Consider the following 24175-nt stretch of genomic DNA (forward strand, 5'->3'; position numbering starts at 1 on the left):
TGGACGGTACTTTTTACAATCAATTAATTCCTTGAGGTATTCGCGAAAGTGAGATATTCTGTTAATTAGAGTCTCATTGGTATTGATAGTTGGAGTTAATGTCTCTTGGAGGGTACTTTTACAATCAATTAAATTCCTTTGAGGTTATCGCTCGAACGTGAATATTTATGTTAAATAAAAAAAAAAAAACAAATAAAACAAACAAAAAAAAAACTTAAGTGAGTTGGTATTGAGTGTTGGAGTTAATGTCTCTTGGACGGTACTTTTACAATCAATTAAATTCCGTGAAGGTATCGCGAAGTGAAAATTATGTTAAATAGCTGATTGGTATTGATACTTGGAGTTATTGTCTCTTGGACGGTACTGTTACAATCAATTAATATTCATTGAGGGTATCGCGAAGTGAGATATTATGTTAATAAGAGTCTATTGGTAAATTGATAGTTGGTGTTAATGTCTCTTGGCGGTACTTTTACAATCAATTAAATTCCTTGAGGTATTCGCGAAGTGAAATATTATATATTAAATAGCTGATTGGTATTGAATAGTTGGAGTTAATGTCTCTTCGGACGGTACTTGTATACAATCAATTAAATTCCCTTGAGTATCGCGAAGTGAGTATTATGTTAAATTAGAGTCTAATTGGTATTGTTAGTTGGAGTTAATGTCTCTTGGCCGGTACTTTTACATCATTAAATTCACTTGAGGTATCGCGAAGTGAGATTTATGTTAATTAGAGGTCTCATGGTATTGATAGTTGGAGTTTAATGTCTCTTGGACGGTACTTTTACAATCAATTAAATTCCGTGAGGTATCGCGAAGTGAAATATTATATTAAATAGCTGATTGGTATTGGATAGTTGAGTTAATGTCTCTTGGACGGTACTTTTACAATCAATTGAATTCTTGAGGTATCGACGAGTGAAATTTTATTAAATAGCTGATTGGTATTGATAGGTGGCGTTATGTTCTCTTGGACGGTACTTTTTCAATTCCATTGAATTCCTGAGGTATCGCGAAGTGAAAGTATTATATTATAATAAGTGATTGGTATTGTTAGTTGGAGTTAATGTCTCTTGTGACGGTACTTTTACAATCCAATTGAAATTCCTTGAGGTAATCGCGAGTGAAATAATATTATGTTAAATAGCTGATTGGTATTGATAGTTGGAGTTAATGTCTCTTGGACGGTACTTTTACATCAATTAATATTCCTTGAGGTATCGCGAAGTGAGATATTATGTTAAATAAGGCTGATTGGTATTGATACTTGGAGTTATTGGTCTCTTGGACGGGTACTTTGACAATCAATTAAAATTCCTGAGTATCGCGAAAGTGAGATATTATGTAATTAGAGTCTCCATTGGTATTGATAGTTGGAGTTATTGTCTCTGTTGGACGGTACTTTTACAATCATGAATTCCTTGAGGTATCGCGAAGTGAAATATGTTAATTAAATAGCGATTGGTTATTGATGTTGGACGGTTAATGTCTCTTGGACGGGTACTTTTACAATCAATTGAATTCTTGAGTGTATCGCGAAGTGAAATATTTGTTAATAGCTGTTTGGTATTGATAGTTGGAGTTAATGTCTCTCTGGACGGTACTTTTAAAATCAATAAATTCTTTGAAGGTATCGCGAAGTGAGATATTATGTTAAAATAGTGAGTGTTATTGATACTTGGAGTTATTGTTCTCTTGGGACGGTACTTTTACAATCAATTAAATTCTTGAAGGTATAGCGAGTGAAATATTATTGTTAAATAGCTGATTGGGTTATTGAATAGTTTGGAGTTATGTCTCTTGGGACGGTACTTTTACAATCAATTAAATTCCTTTAGGTATCGGAGTGAGATAATTTGTTAAATAGTGATTGTCTTGATAGTTGGAGTTAATGTCTCTTCGGGACGGTACTTTTACAATCAATTGAATTCCTTGAGTATCGCGAAGTGAAATATTATGTTAATTAGGCTGATTGTATTGATAGTTGGTTCTGAGTGAAGTGTCTCTTGGACGGTACTTTACCAATCAATTAAATTCCTTGAGGTATCGCGAAGTGAAATATTATGTTAAAAGCTGATGGTATTGATACTTGGAGTTATTGTCTCTTGGCACGGTACTTTTAAATCCATTAAATTCCTTGAGGTATTCGCGAATTGGTGTGAGATATTCTGTTAATTAGAGGTCTCATTGGTATGTTAGTTGGAGTTAATGTCTCTTGGACGGTACTTTTACAATCAATTAAATTCCTTGAGGTATCGCGAAGTGAAATATTATGTTAATTAGTCTGATTGTTATTGATAGTCGGATTTATTGTCTCTTGAACGGTACTTTTACAATCAATTGAATTCCTTGAGGTATCGCGAAGTGAAATATTATATTAAATAGCTGATTGGTATTGATAGTTGGAGTTAATGTCTCTTGAACGGTACTTTTACAATCAATTAAATTCCTTGAGGTATCGCGAAGTGAAATATTATGTTAAATAGTCTGATTGTTATTGATAGTCGGAGTTATTGTCTATTGGACGGTACTTTTACAATCAATTGAATTCCTTGAGGTATCGCGAAGTGAAATATTATGTTAATTAGTCTGATTGTTATTGATAGTCGGAGTTATTGTCTATTGGACGGTACTTTTACAATCAATTGAATTCCTCGAGGTATCCCGAAGAGAAATATTAGGTTAATTAGAGTCTGATTGGTCCTTATAGTCGGAGTTCTTGTCTCTTGGACGGTACTTTAGTATTAAATTGAATCCCTTGAGCTTTTGACAAGTGAAATATAACAAAGACAGATTGGTAAAAACTCACCGCAGTCTGAGAGGACAGGATCATGAGTGGAGCGAGTTCGACTGTCCGGCCTGGAACAAAAAGCAAACATTATACACTCATTAACATGTCATATACCATATAGTTTTAATGTTTGTGACGTCTTTAAACTTAATTATTAATCAACTGAGTGTGTAGCCGGTATTCGTTAGTTAACTCTCCGATAATCATGAGAATCTGGAACTGTTCGATTTTGGACAGCAGTTGACAATGTGGACCGCCGTCAAAATTAATCTGCTAGCTCTAAATTAACTCTCTGTCTGTCGGTGGAGAGGCCGGTCAATCTTGGCCATTTACATTTTCGACAACTATTGTCAAAGTAAACCAATTTGAAAATGAACCATGAACCCAGCCACCTATAAGTATCAATCCATCTGGAGGGTGGAGGAAATGATCAAACTGGGCCGCTTAAACTTTGGACCGTTGTTGACAAAATGGACCACCGTAAAAATGTATCACTTAGGTCTAAATGTAACAATCAGCCTGTCTGTGATGGGACCAGACAAACCGAGACGCTTTAATTTTTAACAGCTGTTTGCAAAGTGGACCACCGTTAAAAATGATAACTTTGCTCTAAATGCAACAGTTTGTCTGTCAGTGAAGATTCCAGACAATCCAGGCCACTTTAATTTTGGATAGCTGTTAACAAATTGGGCCGATTTTAAGATGGACCATGTAACCACCCAGCTATAAGTAAATGCGTCTGTCGGATGGAGGGGGTGGCAAAGTTGGTCACACATTTTGGACACCTACCGTCAAATTGAGCCAATTTTACAAATTACCACCTAAATTGTTACAGGCCAATTTTATAGGGTGGGATGGGTCTATTTTATCGGGTAAAAGGAATCCAAAAGTGAGTCTTCAATTTTGTCCAGCTGCCGACAAAGTGGGCCACAATCGTGCCGAATCACTGGCGATTTTTATGATGACCATCATAGACGGGGCTACGAATAGTATGCCTTTTGTAAAGTCATGTTTCCTGATTGCTTTGTGATCATTAGTCACTGGACGGGACAGGATGAATGATGACCAGTAGCTATTAGACCGATTTTCAGTTGACCAGTAGCGATTTTCAGTTGTAACACATATTAGTGCTGACTAACCGACTCAGCCGAGAAGGATCTAATGAACTCAAATATTGTTATCTAATATTCTATTCTTGGGTTTTACACTGTCGTGCACTGTAGCAGTCCACGTAAGAGCAGAGCCGGCGGGAAATCCGGTTAGAAGGAAATGCCACGTCAAGTCAAACATGAATCGATAAGATGGAGGGCGAGTATGCATCGGTATGCATTACGAGTATAGGACCACTTTACCTTTGTGAAATTCAAGACTAGAAATTGTATTAAATCGTAGTTAATTAGTTTCAATTAGTACTACCTGTAGTGATTGCTACACCAATTTTTATAAATATACGTAAGATATATAAATTTAAACAAAAAAATTAAGAATTGTCTGTATGGAAACTTTGGTCAATGTGTTAGCAATGGGGCTGAATTTTTAATATTTGCAAAATTAGAAAACCACGGGTTTATGTGTAAAGGACTCTGATTGATAATGCATTTTAATAAGTCTTACTTGCAGTTAAAACCAAACTAAGTAAGCAAATACTGGCAGGATTCACTATGCATTTTGAGTCGTCGTAAACGGTAAAATAAATTAAGTGGTTAATAAATGGATTTTCAAATTAATTAAAAATTACGCTACATAAAATTATATTTGCACTAAATACATTTAATAAACGTAATTTATTTGCTAAGTATATAAATAATTGCCATACAACACTAATAGTTAACTAAAAGTCAACTTAACGTCATCACACACCTAATTAACTGCGTATTACCATTTACATAATAGTCACTAGCCGCGACAATTAAGCGTTGATGAGATGCAGTTCACGTGTAAACACGTGAGCTCTCTGTGAGCCCCACGCGTGACACGCATGACTGGAGTGTGACACGCTTAACGTTCGTGTGAGGTCCGTGCCAGCCGAGAGTTGACACGCTCTGGACCTTGATTCCGGGAATTTCAGGGTTCAAGACACAACTCTGAAGTCAAATTAAGTAAGATATACAATTGTGATTTCATTCTTCCAGTGCAAGGCTGTGTCCTACCTGCCTACCATAAACATAAGGTCACTCTCTGAATTTACAAAGCGCTTGGAATAGAAGTTCTTGTAGTAAAAAATTTAGGATAACGTACGTATATTAAGATTGTCCAGGTTACCCAGCAGGGATCACTTCTAGCTGGTTTATACCTTCCAGTTGAACCCACCACTGGGCACAGCAAAAACCGATGTGTCACTTAAATCTGGGCAACTTTATGGATGTCCAGGAGCGGCACATCACGTAAATGTCTAGATTCTGGGATGCAAGGGTAATTCGATAGGTCTAGTCTACTGCGGAAATGACGGAGTTGGTGGTGTTCGTTCCCTATGTGTCAAAGGTTCTAAGGCTAAAAGCCTAGATATAAGGGTGTGCCAGCCCCTGACTGCTTTGACTGGAGAGGCTGGTTCAGAGCTGGCATCCCCTTTTTCCGGGGAGGACATGACTTTAAGATTAGTGCCCTAATTCTTCCTCAAGGATATCGATAGGAGGCGGTCCCCACCCCCTAACCTTACCCATCCTGAATATCCTGTCACTCCGGAAGCAGCGCTAAGGTTCTTATAGGTTTAAGTGCAATTTATAAGCTTCTTGTCCTAAGAGAAAAACATTTTGTTTAGGGCAGAAATCCACCTTCTAAAAACATCCGGATTACAAGCGGTTTTGATTGTTAAAACATGTATTACCCGAAATAATAATAAACTGCAAAACAAAGAAGTAAAGTATCTTACTAGTGCCCCAAAAATATACAGAACACATAAATATATCGAGATATATTGAGACATGTCTGATTTGAATATCAAAGTGGAAGTAGCGATGTAAAACAATGCATGACACAACAAACGTCAATAAAACTGTTCCTTACTTTGTTACGGCTTTGTTGACGGTCAAGAGCCGGCCATCTTGACTTTATCCCCATAAAAACCTTATTTGCTGTCTTAGAGTTATGGGGAATTGTCTCCATTATAAAGACGGTTAATACGTAACTATAAACTGTTTCGATTAAAAAATATTTTTACCGATTTTGTAAAAACACTTTTTTTACTTAACTATTAAAAAACTAAAAAACGACTGGGTGCGTATTCGCCCCATATTTTAAATATGACATAATTCTGCAATCATAAATATGGATATAAAACGTTTCTTAGGTGTAAAATTGTTAGTATATGGTAAAATTCATGATCGTTTCATCACAGTCGGTTCTTAAAATAGACTACAATAGGTTTGAGTTTGGAAAATATTTCTTCTGTTAAATTCATAGCTTTTTAACATAATTTATCTGAATACAAAATACATATATACAAATGTTTTTATTCTACACGGAACAGTTTTGTATTCATTAAAAAAATTAATTTCGTTAAAGCAATAATATTAATTAAGAAAACCTCATGCGTTAAAAAATATATAATTTCCTTGAGCCGTAAATTAATACAAAGAATTTAACTCTCCGAAGTGATACTTCATGTGCACACTGTATATATTTCACATTTTTATCTTCAGCCGTTTTAATTGAGCTTGATTACAAAACTGCCTCCATTTTTTACCTTAAATTCTGCAACTTTACAGGCAGTGGTAAAAAAGTTTTCTAATTTTTGTATATTCAAGGAAGTTATCTTAAAGTGCTATGAATTTAATATAAAGAATATTTTCAAACCTCAAAATGGATTACACCACATTAAGCCAAATGATCGGAGATGTACTTGATTCTGAGTGAAGACAAACAGTTCAACTCTAGTACTGTTATAAAACTGTAAGTACAGCTTTAACTTGAAGTCGTTGAGCTTTTATCCTCCCCTAATACTTTAAAACTGGTTTTTTTCCCAATTGAGTTCTATACTTGTATTGCTTTACAGTCAGCTGTTGTTATTTTATCATAGTTCATATATCCCCATGTTTAATGTTACATGAGGTAGGTCAATGGAATTTTGGATGACCACACTACACATTTAACGGGAACCAGTCCAAACCGAATCGCAAAGTTAAACTGACATCCACGAGATTCGAACCCGTGACCCCACACTTAGGAGGCTGGAGCCTTACCATTACGCTACGGCGAAGGTCATAACTCTGAAGAAAAGTCCAAGTGGTGGCTCTCAGCATATTTGGTTATACAGATACACTTAGTATATGAAATGATACATATTATTCTGTATCCTAAATCCAAAACTTTTTAAGGACGTCCAAATTTTAAGATTTTTATAGCAGTGTACTTATCACCTTAATAACTTAAAAAGGATACGCTCTTCTTGAACTGGTATTTAATTGAACACTGGAAGGAAGCGTTCAGTCAAGAGATACTAAATCAAGAGATGCCCAATCAAGAGATACCCCGAATCTGTCGCACGGATTTTGTGGCCATCAATTACAGGGCGTGTCGGACATCAAGGGAAATCATGTTTCAATCGGCTGTATGGTTTATGACGGATAAACTATTAACGCCCAGCCCTCGACTTGTGATTGCTGTCATTATGTATTCCCCTTTCAAAGGTTATACAAATTACAGATCACACCACGATTACGTCTCAGCACAGCATCAGACGTAGCACTGACGTAGGTAGGGTGTTCATCTCAGTCTCAACCATTTGGTAAATTAATGAATTGTAAATGAGAGAATTTTATATTGGAGTGATAATTGAATAGCTTCTTCAATTCAATCTGTTAAAGAGTGTCCTTACCTTAAAAGTTTATGAATTGCGTAAAAAATTTTCGTGTGTACTATTAAAAATGAGACAAAGTTTAATAATACAATCACTTTTTTAGTTCCACATTTTTTATTAGTCCCTTGGGCTTTGAATGATTTAAGTTCCAGTCTTTAAAACAGTTTTTACTACCTCAAACACAACCTAAATAGTTATATATTATTTTTAATCCTTTCCCTTCAAAGCACACTTGATAAAATACTAACATATGAATAGTCAGGATAACAGGCTTTTCGGACATTCTCCACCGTTACGGTTACAAAAGGTATAACACAACGTTTCGAGGATTGGAATCTATCCTCTACATCAGGTGGGGGAGGTATCAGTACATACAAAAATAAAAAACAGAAAGAAAAAAGTATCCCACTTTCATCCGTGCCGGTGTGATGTGTGGTTGTTTCTCGTACTCGTGACTTGTGCTCTGGACTTGCATTCTCTGCAGTGATAACGCCTGAATTAGATTTCAAGCAGTTTTTAGGTATATTTGAACCCTTTACTTTACTCCTTGTACCGTAAATTAGTTAATTAAATTTACATACAATGTAAATTTCGCAACCTAATCAGCCAGTATAATATAATATTATTTTACATCCAATGTTCCGGAACTAAATTATTGCGCGGAGTAACTACCTAATTGGCACGCGTATGAATTTTTTCTTCTAACCCTTTGTAGCAGCCCAACTACGTAACCGATCAGACCTCGCGCGCTTTGTCCGTAAGTAAAATTTATCTTTTCGTATTATTAAATTAGCCCTTTGATGCCAAACGTATAAAATGAATTTAACGTAAAGTAAAGATGTGAATAGTAAAGTAACTTACCCTTGAAGATCTTTTATTTGCTTGATGGAGATAGATAAAGATGGTGGCGTCGTCCTTATGGCGACGAGCACGTTGTTATAAATAGTAATTTGTATCATTAAATGGCTAATACCGTCGCGAATTTGTTTTAGGCGAGTTTACGTAGCTGATGTATCTCACGTGTTGTTTGAATAGATGGCTACCACTTCCCAACTTCTACACCTCTTCTAGAAATAACCGTTCTTAGACTACAGCTTCAATGTCTCGTGCCAAGACGCCGATACCCGGGTTGTGAGTCTACCTATTGCGAAGGGAAGTGAAATATTATTGTTTTGTAAAGTAAAACGTCGTACGCATAATTCAACAGAACATTGGATATTTTAGGCCCACCTAGAAGATATACTTTTTAGTTATTATATTCTAATTGGCAGCAACGTGGCATTACATAACTTTTCCTTTACCATCTAAAAGTGGTGCTTTTAAGTTTTCGTAATTAAACTGAACTTATAAGTAAACATTGTATTTCTAGTATTTATTACTACGACCTCAGAAGTCACCACCCCCTTGTGTTATCGTCATACGGTACATCCTCCACCTGACGAAGAGGATAGATTCCGATCCTCGAAACGTTGTGTTATACCTTTTGTAACCATAACGATGACAAATGTCCGAAATCCTGTTATCCTTTCAAACCTTCCATCGTCAATAAAAAACTTTAAACAAAGAATATGAATAGTACATAGATATTTTGTACTATCTTATACGTTTTAAAATATAAAAATATGTGGGGCTGAATTGCGTCAAAAGAGTTAAATATAGTTGTGTAAATAATAAATCATAATACATTTTTACATCGGCGTGTTGCCACACTTAGTGACATTAATTTTTCTATTCTTGCACTTTTTTACTACGAGTGTATAACATCTTATGCACAGTATTTAAAAGTGTAAAAATACTCGAGACCGCAACGAGTCACTAAAAAAAAAGACGTGTGGTTATGTCACCAAATTAAATTTCTTGAAATTAGCGTGCGTTCAAAATAAGTTTTACATTACCATTTTGCAATACACTTAGTGAGTGGCATATACATTTTTTTACATACTACGGGGTGAGTCAGAAATATGGTAAAATATTTTAAGACGTGATTGTAGAGCTAAAAATAAGAAAAAAATGTTATATAAAGGTAGGTCCGGAAACGCTCCATTACTGAGTAATGGCTGGCGAAAGATTTTGCTTTGTTTTCAGTTCACCTGGTGAAATTAAGTGATTCTGAAAGGTTTTGTTCTCACTTTTTAACTCAAATAAGATGGATGTATAAAGAAAATCATCTGAAAAATCAAATAAAACCACTCTAGAGGTTGTAGTGTGAACAGTTTTTTGAGAAAAAGCATGAAATTTGCCAAAAATCTAATAAAAAAAAATACCGTCTTAAATGTTTGATGTCGAATAACATTGTTAAATGACCAATAAACAAATTGTTTTTTCAAATACAGATTGTAGAGAATTTAATTTTGAAAACAACCATAATAAACAAAGTTAACTAAATGTGTAAAAAAGTTATGATATTGACTCCTCACGTATCACACTACATTTTTTAAAAGTGTAAAAATACTCGAGACCGCAACGAGTCACTAAAAAAAAGACGTGTGGTTATGTCACCAAATTAAATTTCTAGAAATTAGCGTGCGTTTAAAATAAGTTTTACATTACCATTTTGCAATACACTTAGTGAGTGGCATATACATTTTTTTACATACTATATAATTTAAATTTCTTGACCACTAGAAATGTAAAGCTTTTTCAATGTACTTACCTTATACATTATAAAATAACGTAAAATAAAATTTAACCGCTGTTAAAACATAGGAATAAATCAGAAAGGTTGATTCAGTGTGAATCGATTTACTCTCCGGCTCCAAGGCTAGCCACTGGCCTTTAGACTTCCAATGTTTATCTGATGGCAACAGTAATTACAGTGCATTCACTTTCCTCGAGTACCAACTGCTTATTACATCCAACTCGTTATTACACATACTACCCAAGATGTTCCTGTAGGATGCCTCGAGGTTGGATGTTCTATAAAAACGGGTTTACATTTTACTACGGGATTAAGCTCAATATTATTTAAATGTTTTAACTCATTCTTGTGAGAATAATAATACCACAGCTTAAAATATTAAAAACCTTTTTGGGTTGGAACATTTTTTTGTGAACAAATTTGTAACAGCTCTTTAAGATACTGTTGTTAGACAGAACATATTAAAGATCCAACAATGCCAAGAATGGCTGAAGGCATTTGAATATAATTTAGAGACATTTTATCCTAAATTAATGTTAATGATAAGGACATGAATTTTGTAAAATATGTTATAAAAAGAAATGATGACGTATTTTACTTTTTAAATAATATTTAAACGTGCATTTCCTTTAATTACATTTCAAGACAGATGTTGTTTTTCAGTGACAAATCATTCAAACAGATTACTTAAAATATTGAGTGCATACCATTATCGCTTTACATTATCTTCAACGATGATTTCGGGTTGGCTATAAGACTGCAAACATTTCCTTCATTAATTTGCAAATCGCTGTGGAGTGTTCATTTTTATCTGTCTCAGGGAAGTAATCTTAAATGGTTATGATTTAAATCTATAATGATTCCAAACACAACAGATTACCACATATTCTCTTGCATATTCACTCTCATGTTCTTATTAGAAACATTGGTTCAGTAAGGATTTCCGAATGGTGGAGGAACATATGCTGGGGTGTGGACGTTCTCAATGGCCATCACTGATCCAAAAATGTTTAGGGACATCTCGCGATTCATGTAAGGATACACGATCATGACTCCCTTAATTTCTCATGGACAGCAGAAGTAACGCTATATACAATAATTTCCAGTCAGTATAAAATTTATAAACATGCTTAAAGAGTTAGACATAAAATCTTTTAAATATACAATTATACAAGCACTATATGTTATACAAAATCAAATAGGGCTGGCATATCAATTTCAATGACCGACTTCCGCAGAATTCCAAGCAATGTTACGTTGCTTAGTACATTCTTTAGCACACTGCAAAAATGTTTATAACAATGTTGAATCTAATGGAGTTAAACAAATTTATGGAAAACGAATAGAATATCAATACTAAAAGATGGATACACTATTTCTTTCTTTCTAAATAATTTCAAGTTCACGTAAAGATTTCGATAATAATCATACGATGTTTAAGTAATATTATTTCATATTTCTCGTGGACATTATGCTAAAGATATAAAGACTTGTAGTGTACTGTATATAGTTACAGGTAAAGTAGTGTGTGCAACTGTTGCATTAGGAAATTAACTTGTTACACACAACGTCACTCGCAGGTGTTACTTGGCTCAACCTCATGCATTATGCGTAATATAGTACGCAACGTTGCGTAAATATCTGTTCCTGAACTGTCGATGAGTTAAGCAACTGGTGAATTAAATAAAGGAAACCAGAAGCTGTGATTATATAAAGCAGAATAGAAGGAAGTATTTTGTGGTTACTTAGATTTCCGCTCTGTTGCAAAAAAATGCGGTGGGCCGATTATAAATACAGGGTTATTTTTATATGTAAAATAATAATTTATAAATGATTTTCTTTATGTCTACGCTCAAATACAAATTCATAATTCTAATATATTATGTTTATAAATAATAACAAAGTATATTGTACATTGCAAAAAAAAAAAAAACAACTTTTGTTTAAACACTTTTTTGTTCTGAAACAGCCATTAGGTTAAAACAGGGGTTTTAAGTTTTATTTTTAACGTTTTTAAAAATTTTATCGTAAAATTTTAATACGATTAAATTTTAGTAAATTAAGGCAAAATTATAGTCCAAAATCAAATGAAAAGTTATTAGCTGAGCGTTAGCGAACGTTTTTACGTTGGTTTAATGTGTAGTATGATGGCAGCGAGAAAATTATGATGACAACTATTATACAATATAGAATAAAAGGAAGTATCTTGCGGATGCTTACATTTCCGTTCTGTTGGAAAACAATGGCACATTCATTCTAGGTAGTTACAACAAATTGTTTTAGTTTTGTATTTTAAGTATATTTGTACCGAGCTTTAGTAGGTAGTATAAAATCAGCTCGAGGGTGGGGGGGAAGGGGAAAAGAACGTCTCTTCAGGTTTTACTTTAACAGAAATAATCTTTTTATAAATAATCAGCTGATAGTATCGTACTTGTTTGTAACTTTGTGATACGAAAGCTTTTAAAACGTAAACCTAAGGTGTACCATTTGTAAACCAAAAGAACTAAGTAAAAATGAGTTGTTTACCAAATATACTCGTTTATTTAACATTATTGTAATATTAAAGATTTATTAATTATTTCATCTTAATTGATCATTTCATCTCACCATAGCTAGATGATAACTATCAATTGATGTTTACAAAAAAAAGATGAAAATTCCGCGGTGCCTAAAAAAATTTCCCCGGGTCCACCAACTCTAGGTACGGCCCTGTCATTCTTAACCTGTCAAAAGGGACATCCGATAGTTTCACCGGTTATTTTATAACCACAAGCAACATTGACAGTGTATACTAAAAATATCGAGCACAAACATTCCTTTATTTTTGTTTTTTTTTCACAGAGAACACATCCATATGTTACGTCCCGTTGTTTGATCGGATTTTCGTAAGTGTATTTCACTTTGTATGTAAAAAGAGCCACACTTCGGTGAAACCCACTTTCGGCATTTGATATGTGTTAAACTAATTCAGCCTTTGTCGAGTGGAAGGTGCCTCAGTAAAGTCACCCATGCGTACGAGTCAGTCGTCCGCACACAAATCAGGACAGGGTTGATGTTGAAATGAAAAGCTAGATTCTTTATTTTGATAGAAAATTTTAGTACACCACTTTGTTTAACGTTTGTTGTTGGTGATGGAAGGTTTAAAGGATAACAAGATTTCGGACATTTGCCATTGTTATATGTTACAAAAGTTACAACACAACGTTTCGAGGATTGGAATCTATCGTCCTCATCAGGTAGGGGAGGTATTAATACCATACAAAAAAAACAGAAAGAAAAAAAGAAAGGAAATAAAAGGGTTCAAACATAAAAAATTGTGGTCTAAAATTAAAATAAAAGATGTTTAAATTGGTCAAATAGAGTAAGAATAATGGCTACGAGAAGTTTGAAAAGAAACTAAGTACAATAAAAAGATATTTCTAACATGAGATGGAAATATGTGTATCTTAAAAATCTGCAATATATGTAAAGAAGTATTTTATTTGTAGACTTTTAAAATTTCCATAAAACGTCATATACAGATAGGAATGTCTATCAATGTGGTTCTACTGAACGTCAAAAAACCATCACGAAGTAGACTGGACCAATATCTCCTTTGTCTGCCGGAGAAGTAAACATTTCTTTTCTGCATTAGTGACTGTCTGAGCGTGAGACATTTTAATACTAAATTGAGTGATAGACCAGTTATTTCTTACTCGTCCAGCATTTGCAGAGCAGATTCCTTGGTCACATTACTGTGAGCCAGTGGTCACACAGAACAAACATCCTCTGACACTTCACGCGGACCCAAGGTCCACCTAACACGAACAGCATATGCAGTAATTGACCCGGGCAGGATTCAGTGATAGCTTTACAGAGCCGTTTCCCTGGTCACACAGAACAAACATCCTCTGACACTTCACGCGGACCCAAGGTCCACCTTACTCGGCCAGCATTTGCAGTAATTGACTAGGACAGGATTCAGTGATAGCTATGCAGAACCGATTCCCTGGTCACACAGAACAAACATACTCTGACACTTCACGCGGACCCAAGGGCCACCTTACACGAACAGCATTTGCAGTAATTGACTAGGGCAGGATTCAGTGATAGCTTTACAGAGCAGTTTCCGTGGTCACATTTCTGTGAGCCAGTGGTCGGTCACACAGAACAAACATCCTCTGACACTTCACGCGGACCCAAGGTCCACCTTACTCGGCCAGCATTTGCAGTAATTACTAGGACAGGATTCAGTGATAGCTATGCAGAACCGATTCCCTGGTCACACAGAACAAACATCCTCTGACACTTCACGCGGACCCAAGGTCCACCTTACTCGGCCAGCATTTGCAGTAATTACTAGGACAGGATTCAGTGATAGCTATGCAGAACCGATTCCCTGGTCACACAGAACAAACATCCTCTGACACTTCACGTGTCACGGTCCGCACCAGTAACATGTAATAAAGGACCAGAATAATTTTAATTAAACCCGTGTCAAATTAATTGCAGGTTTTATATTGTACAGCCGCGACAATAACGGCACAACGTCAGCAACTGGAAACGTTTGTCCAATTCAGCGGAAGTGTTGACGACTTCGAACAGTGAACCCGACAATTATTGTTATTATTATAACTTTTCACTTCTCGCACAACAGTCGGTTTTGTTTCCATCGAATCGGTCCATTTAATATTTTTACACGTTTGGAATCTCTCCAATAATGATGACGTTTAAATAATATTCCAAAATACAGGGTTTTTTATTATGGGTGACCAATATTTAAGAAATTTTTACAGAGCATTAAAATAAAAAAAAGATAAATAAAAAACTAATTATGTGTGTGAAACATTCTTTGGAGATTTTTACCATTAGGTTTGTGATTCCTTTGCAAATTTTGACTATTCATTGTGTACTAGCAGTTATCCGCAGCTTCGCACCCAATTTCAATATTGAAGGGAGATTTCATAGTAAACACATTTATGATGTAATATTATGGTCCCCAATCTGGATTTGCTTTGTTGTCCTGAAAAAGAAAATTTATACGTAGGTACAATATAACTTACTTAGGTTAAAATAGCTTATTTCCAGCTTTTGTGATCTAATTCAGGCATAAAATATTTCTAGTCCCCAAGTTGAGTTTGCCTCATTGTCCGACGAAAAAACATTTACCTACTTAGGACTGAGAAGCCTAATTCGGTCAAAAAGTGTCTACTTCCGGGCATACACATATGAAAATATAATTTTTACTTTTTAAAGACTGACTGCATAAACTGGAAAGAAAGTATAAACAAAAGTAAATAAATGTTTCTATAAACATCTCTTAAATCTTTAAAACGTCCTAAGGTGCTCGTTTCTTTGTTCAACTGTAATGATTTACCAAGGTTAGTCTTGTTTTGAAAGTTTACGCTGTACTTAAGTGTTTTATACAAAGTTACTGCTGTTTACGCGAAAGTATTTTAGATAAAACTTTGGAACTTCTTAGGTTTTTAGAAAACATCCATTGAAAGTTGTGGGTTTCTTCCTGGAAATTGAGCGAGAGGGGGGATCTAGCAGGGAGTTCCACACCTTATCTTGCCACCGATGCAGCAGATGGTGGTTATTAATTTGCTCGCAGAGGTAATATTTCATATACGAGCTGACGTTGAGTATTGATGAGGCTCAGCTCCCAACAGAATCCTGTACGCACCGTGCAACAGAATCCTGTAGGCAACCGTGCAACAGAATCCTGTAGGCAACCGAGCAACAGAATCCTGTACGCACCGTGCAATAGAATCCTGTACGCACCGTGCAACAGAATCCTGTAAGCATCGTGCAACAGAATCCTGTACGCACCGTGCAATAGAATCCTGTACGCACCGTGCAACAGAATCCTGTAAGCATCGTGCAACAGAATCCTGTAAGCACCGTGCAACAGAATCCTGTACGCACCGGGCAATAGAAACCTGTACGCATCGTGCAACAGAATCATGTAGGCACCGTGCAATAGAATCCTGTACGCACCGTGCAACAGAATCCTGTAAGCATCGTGCAACAGAATCCTGTACGCACCGTGCAATAGAATCCTGTACGCACCGTGCAACAGAATCCTGTAAGCATCGTGCAACAGAATCCTGTAAGCATCGTGCAACAGAATCCTGTACGCGCCGGGCAATAGAAACCTGTACGCATCGTGCAACAGAATCCTGTACGCACCGTGCAATAGAATCCTGTACGCACCGTGCAACAGAATCCTGTAAGCATCGTGCAACAGAATCCTGTACGCGCCGTGCAATAGAAACCTGTACGCATCGTGCAACAGAATCCTGTAGGCACCGTGCAACAGAATCTTGTAAGCATCGTGCAACAGAATCCTGTAGGTACCGTGCAGTCCGCTGCGGCTCGGCTGAGGTCCCAAGTTCGAGCCTGGCTCCATGGAACGTTCCCCGCAAATGTTCAATAACTTTGCCCCTTATGCCAAGACCCAAGACCTCTGTGTGGTGTAGTTAAAAGTAAAGTAGTTTTATTCTACCAGGCGAAGTTAGGGCTAAGAATCCCTCTCTAACTCAACCTGGAGACCAACGGCTTAAAGGTGACTTCCGAACCACCACCAATGGCCGAGCAGCCGGGCTCCTTTCAAGGATAGCGGTCACCCATCCAAGCAGCAGCCACACTCGACGTTGCTTGATCCGGTTACCTTGCGATAACCGCTGTAACCGCTACACTACGCCATTGGTAGTTAAGGTGGTTTATTTGAGTTATTTTGTTGCAGATCTTGACATACATTTTCTGTGGGCAAGAATAATATTTTATTTAGTTTTTATTCATTCCACGACAAATTGTAACCATTGAACACATATGTGGGGGAGCTTGCAATGAAACCAACAGGTAAACTGCTGAAGAGTTTTCATTTTGTGTTTGAAAAATGATTGAAGAAATTATTTTTTTTTTCATTTGTTTCGTTTATCTTCCTAGTGATTGTGCAAACTGTACTCGGATGAGTAATTTATAAAGCAGTTTATAAATAGGTCTTTTACATTCCTGCAAGATACATTTTTGAGGGTAAAATTCATTTAACTTAAAAATTTGCCCTATAAAATAGTGCTTTGTGATATATTGTAATCAGTCTTTAGGAAAAAAAAACGGTTAAAGTTTAGGACGGTTGAAGGTTTAGGCCCGAAGTTTGGGCAGTATGTATATGAAAAATAACGGTTAAGGTCTTTTTATTTTCAACGAAATGTCAGTTATTTCTTTAACTAATGTTTTAATATAAATTACATTTAGTTTTTAAAGTTTTGCACTGAAATTATGCAACGAACAACAAAAATTGTTGTAGGATTGTAGGTGTATTTTCAGAACTATAATATTATCATTATCGATTCCGTACAAACTTAATAAGGCCGACGGTCGAAATGTACATTGATTACGTATACACAAGGCAATTGTAAACGGTTTTAAAATAATAATTTGATAAGTTGTATTGTACTTTATCTAGCGACACAAATAGATTTGCGTTGAACTTCACCTGAATAATAAATATTCATTTAATTAAAAAAGTTGGTTTGTTCAGAGAGCGGCAAACTTACCCTGGGCGTTACCAGAAATAGAGTCCCAGTTTAAAGTAAATAGTTCCCGATTGACATTTTCATTTAGAACACCGGATTTACAAAGGAGGTTTCATTTAATAACTTACTCTCTGGATCAACATTTACATTTCAATAAAAACGTATTATGAAGCCACTAATTCGCCGACCTTGGCGGGTTTAATTGACACTTGTGGGTAGAAGCCGCTCTCGAGCGCCGCCGACGCGAAGGATCTCCTCCACCGAGAAACATTTCTTAGAAACTTATCATATTCCGGGAACATCTGTTTCATCCCCTTTCATAAAACAATAAACGAGCCGGATTGTACTGAGCACAACACAACGACGGGAGAGAAACATCGTTTTACAGCCAATAAAACGTCACCCGTTCACCGTTAATAACTCGGCTCTCCAGTATTTTACTACTTTTTGAGAGATTTGTTCCTAGAGCGACTTTTATTATTAGATATAACCAGTTGCACTTCGTACATAAACAAACGTTTTCACGCGGAGTATGCAAATTTGGCCGGCATAAAAGCTAGAATATTCCTTTTTTTACGACTAACACCTCCAAAGGCATGATAGACACGAGAATTCCTAGAACTTTGCAAGAAACATTCCAACATGTTTATACTTTTACCCTTCAATTCGTCGCTAAAGGTAGAATGGGCATGTTTATTGTTTCATGGATATTATAGTACGCCCAACAAGGAGGAAAACCTGGAAATGAGCACTTTATTTAATGTCACACACACGCACAAATTTTAAATATCTGATCCGTATAAAATGTTAGAGGGGTATTTATAGCCAAATTATTGATTATTCCACTAATTATTTTAAATCTGGACTCCATCCTGCACATGTGCACTGTTTCATGTGTGTGTTTGTTGTGTGTTGTTTCATGAAATAACAGTTATGTTGTCGGATGACGTTCTCAAGGTGAAAACAACACATAAGTTACTGTTTTAACTCTTTCACGTTATAGTAAAGCACTTAATTCAGGATTTATAATCAGCACGATTTAACATTTTTGCGGTATATGATTTAGTTCATACACAATGTACACAAACGATTATTGATTTAATAATTCATATTCAGTAACACTCAATATAAGTAATGGAGTACCACAGGGATAAGTGATCGGGTCTATTTTGTTTCAAACTTTATTCACGACCCGACGCATAAAAGAATTCAAATCTATAGCTACTTTGTCAAAACCTTTTTCCCATCGCAACCAACAATAACATTGAAAACTTAAAATCCATCACCCACTTCATTATTAATTACACGATTAATAATCGTCTATGAACAGACTACACTAATATTAAACGCAATATTACGCGTTAATCTTTCAAAATGGACTTTGAAGTCATGGAAGGGACTTTTTCTAAACTAAACTTTTAGGCGTGAACACTGCACCACGAAAACCTATCTGGTTTAGTAATAATACAAATAAAATGAAAAGTAAACATTTAAAAAAAGTTCTTTTGCCGTTTGGACTAGATGGGATTACCTCACCTAGTAGGGGGTTTTGAGGTAGCTATGAATCGATGGGGGTTACAAATTACGAACATCAATGTTGTAATGTAAGTCAGGTTTACTTACGATAAGTGTGGTGGCTGACTAAATTAAAACGAGTAAATATTGTGAGATAAATGTCACTTCTCCTTTTGTCTTGTATGTTGCTAATACTGTAATAAATGTATAAGTATCCGAACATTTGAAATATGGCACAAAAAGATACTCGTGCCTCGAAATAAATGAGAATTATGTACAATTCAATTTTTAGTGAGCATTTAACCTTAAATGGCGGCGAAATACCTCGCGAGAAAAAGTTGTCAAAGGATCACAGACAGCGACTGAGAGGGCTTTACAAAATACAAGTTTGTTGGAACCCGTAAAACACTGGAAACTTTCTTCTCCAGAGAGAGAAATACGACAGTTTTTCTCTGAAGCGAAACAAATCATAACGCCATATTTTTTAGGATGCTGCCGCGGCGTTTTGGCGATCTGATAAATCCGTATACGTAATAAGACTTACACAATAGAAATATCATATTCATAATATATTATAAACATATATAATATTATATTATACACAACCTCATATTCCATAGAATATGATAAAGCGTTGTCATTCAGAAAACTGGTTACTAAAACTTTTCCAGGGAAGATTTAAATAAATTTAGATATCTTGCAAGTCACCATATTTCTTTGTGCTTTATCTTTGTATGGAACCACCGAAATGGAAAATAATTTTGTACCGCCAAGAAATGTGGAGTGAAGCGATTATAAAAACCTGCCTTTAATTAGTGTATCCATATTAATTTGTATGATAAGGCTGAGTGTTACCAGAACTGTTAGAAGAATAAACTTTAAATTGTTATAAATCTTGACTTTTTCTATATACAAATAACTGTCTATAATTACTGAAATAATAATTCAAACCAAGGAAAAGAGGCATTATACCAGTTTCAATAAAATTCGAATGGGCTTACCCCAAAAGCTTTCGTCCATTAGTATGGAGCAAGAAGATCATATTCTGACACTGTCTCGTACTGATGTCGACAAACTAAAAACATTCCTAGAGACGGTAAAATAACACTAACAGAATAACATTCTATAGAATCTGATAACAAATGCAAGCGAGAGCAATCAAGGGTTATACATCATTTGCATTAATGTATTCTATAGAAAAAGGTGGAGTTTCAAGCCCGACTGATCAGTTGCAAGTTCGTTATCTTTAAAGCGATGAGACATTTGATAGTTTCACTGATAACGCCTTACAACTGATTCTTAGGAATCTTTAACAGAGTAAAAGAAAAGTAAAGAATGCCTTATTTTACTAGGTGAAGTTGGCGCTAAAAAGCCCTCTCTAACAATTAACCTGAGGACCAAAGGCTTAAAGGTGACTTCCGAACCACCACCAATGGCCGGGCAAGCGGGTTACTTGCAAGGACAGAATCGCTCAGCGGTCACCCATACAAGCAGCAGCCACGCTCGACGATGCTTGATTCGGTTATCTCGCGATTATCTCAAAACCCGAACAATACGGGCATTAGCTAAGAATAATGTATGGAATTATTTTAGATCGTTATTTGTCTGTAAAATAAAGATTAAGATTAGCCCGGAAGGCAACTTAAAGCGAAGAAAAGAAGAGAGGAAACATGGTGCAATATGAAAACAGTCATAAACAAATGTGGCTCTAAATATTTGTGAGACAAAAATTCATACACTCCAACATATTTAAAATTGGTCCTGATCCAAATATAAAGGGTACTACCAAACATTCCACCAACTAACTACCCGAAGCACTAGTGTGACCTTGCAAAATATATTATTTATATTTTACTGAGATAATAAAGAAAGAAAGAGAAATAACAATTTGTACTTGAATATAAAGCTAAGATGTTGCCGATTGCAGCACGATAACCTGTGTAGATAAAGCGGTGGCGTGCGAGCTCGTGTTGTGGTGATATCTGTCAAGGTCGCTGTGATAACCGCGCAATACCGCGATACCGCTCCGTGAATAAAACATAAGCCCCACGAAGGTAGGAAAACATACTCGACAACAATGTAAACTCTTGCATTGACTTCAATAGAGACAGAGAACGACGGAGTTATCAACGGAGTTGAAACGTTTGCAACTAACTTCAGTGATTCTCGGCTACTTTATTGATTTAGCGATCCCCAGGAGACGGCAAGGCCTCGTTCTGCTTTGATTCCCTGAATAGATTTTTAAAGTTTCCTTCGTAATGTAACATTCACAATCTGAACACTAACTACGTCAACAATGTAAACTCTTACATTGACTTCAATAGAGACAGAGAACGACGTTATCAACGGAGTTGAAACGTTTGCAACTAACTTCAGTGATTCTCGGCTACTTTATTGATTTAGCGATCCCCAGGAGACGGCACGGCCTCGTTCTGCTTTGATTCCCTGAATAGATTTTTAAAGTTTCCTTCGTAATGTAACATTCACAATCTGAACACTAACTACGTCAACAATGTAAACTCTTACATTGACTTCAATACAGACAGAGAACGACGTTATCAACGGAGTTGAAACGTTTGCAACTAACTTCAGTGATTCTCGGCTACTTTATTGATTTAGCGATCCCCAGGAGACGGCACGGCCTCGTTCTGCTTTGATTCCCTGAATAGATTTTTAAAGTTTCCTTCGTAATGTAACATTCACAATCTGAACACTAACTACGTCAACAATGTAAACTCTTACATTGACTTCAATAGAGACAGAGAACGACGGAGTTATCAACGGAGTTGAAACGTTTGCAACTAACTTCAGTGATTTTCGGCTACTTTATTGATTTAGCGATCCCCAAGAGACGGCAAGGCCTCGTTCTGCTTTGATTCCTGAATAGATTTTTAAAGTTCCCTTCGTAATGCTACATTCACAATCTCAACACTAACTACGACAACAATGTAAACTCTTACATTGACTTCAATAGAGACAGAGAACGACGTTATCAACGGAGTTGAAACGTTTGCAACTAACTTCAGTGATTCTCGGCTACTTTATTGATTTAGCGATCCCCAGGAGACGGCACGGCCTCGTTCTGCTTTGATTCCCTGAATAGATTTTTAAAGTTTCCTTCGTAATGCTATATTCACTCAACACAGTCTACCACAATGAGAGAATTCCTACAAAACTTTACTGGTCGACAGAAATGTATTGTATTTTTATTTGATTCTCAGCTAATTGAAGTTCAATTCCATTAGTGGAACTATCGATGAGTTCCGAACTGTACTAAAGTAGTTGGAAGTGCTGCGATATCTACAGATTTGCTTACCAATACATTTCCTCCAAGACTTTTTTCTCCTTAATTAATTAAGTAAATTAAAAACTCTGAGCCAACTTTGTTCCCGGAATTGCAAAGTTGGAAGCGGCGATGGTTTAGTAATGGAAATTTCTCGGCTGCATTCGTGTCGAAACTCGGTAGCAAAGCAATCTTCGTCCTTTCCAGAGTGAGTTGTGGGCTCTAATGTTGAATTGAAGCAGTAACTTGCCAGACACATTGCTAGTAGGTCACTTTTACAGCTCATCTTGCGAGAGAGAAGGTTACATCTGAACTACGTCATAAATTAAATTATTAAAAAGCAACAAATATAAGAGTTTAAAGTTTGTTATTGGCGACTAATGATTTGAAAGGGTAGCAGCAATTCGGACGTTTGTGAACGTTTTATATTGTATAAAGTATAACACGACGTTTCGACGATTGAAATCCAACCTCTTCTTCAGGTATAAAAATCTTGCTCTTTTTTACTTTTTGTGAGGTATTAGGGTTTTTGAGACCTAAAGAAGAGGGTGGATTTCAATCCTGGAAACGTAGTGTTATGTTTTATACAACATAAAACGCTAGAAAATGTCCGAAATCCTATTGCCTTTTTCACATCTAACAGTCAACGTTTGTTTGTGCCCATACATTTTCATGATGTCATGGTTTTTTAGTGGTCCATTCTTCACAAGTATACAACTTCGTAAACTGGAAAACATGCTTAAAAAATAAGAAAAATTCTCTTGCAATTCGAATAGTATTTTTGTTGAGAAAATGAATCACATTAAAAAAATGTAAACCTCCAAGAAAAAAAATACAATTAAAAACAAAACAATACTTTTTGTTGGTTAATTTTTTACTACTCATTCCCTTCTACAGACATTCCCGCCAGTAAAAAAAAAAAAAAAAAAAACTAATAAAGTACACTTTTGACTACCGCGTTCTAGGACATTACTTTCAAAACTCTAAATATGTCCGCAAATAAGATGTCTTCAGGCTAAAATTATGGAAATAATATACATATCTTTGTCTTATTTAACGTGATAACAGGAATGACGTTATATGACTAACACATGCGTTAATCAAATTTAACCAATACAGTTTTTAAAAATATTACAATTAAATTTAACAAAAAACTAAGAAATGGTAGACATTTTTCTTCAATACTAAATACGATGCCTATACAAATTTTGGAAATTCTTAGAGATGACAGGCCTCAAAATAGACATAGACAATTTCCCTATGTACGCAAGATTTGATCAATATTTATTTGGTCATATTTTAGTATTATTTTTGAATCATGTTATAGCAATTTGTCAGTTATCCGGAAAACTGATAAATGTAATGACTATATTAACTGATTCATACAAATTGTGGTTTTTTTGTTTATTCTTGTACTTATTCATGGACTACTATATTTAAGCTATCCATATTGTGACATGTATAAAACTGTGGATAAGGATGGTTGTATTCCGCATTTTGTAGAATTTCTGAAAGTATAAACCTGTAGGGCTTCATTTCACACTTCAGGTGTGTTGTAGGCCCTTGAGGGTAAGTGCGTAAAAGTAGGCCGCCCATAGAGGAAGAAGAATAGTACCGCTTTTAATGCGTC

The 24175-nt window shown here is 35.7% G+C and overlaps 1 protein-coding gene across 1 annotated transcript in view; it reads right to left on the reverse strand.

The window, feature by feature from the left end:
• LOC124358028 (leucine-rich repeat-containing protein 24-like) overlaps positions 1 to 2867 on the reverse strand; it is a 52295-nt gene extending 49428 nt beyond the window's left edge. Inside the window, exon 1 of the mRNA XM_046810284.1 lies at positions 2813 to 2867. The gene's annotated coding sequence lies outside the window, so the exon portion shown is untranslated. The remainder of the gene's footprint in view (positions 1 to 2812) is intronic.
• Between the last annotated feature and the right edge of the window lie 21308 nt (positions 2868 to 24175).

The sequence above is a fragment of the Homalodisca vitripennis genome, chromosome 3 (assembly GCF_021130785.1).
Source record: "Homalodisca vitripennis isolate AUS2020 chromosome 3, UT_GWSS_2.1, whole genome shotgun sequence".
NCBI lineage: Eukaryota > Metazoa > Arthropoda > Insecta > Hemiptera > Cicadellidae > Homalodisca > Homalodisca vitripennis.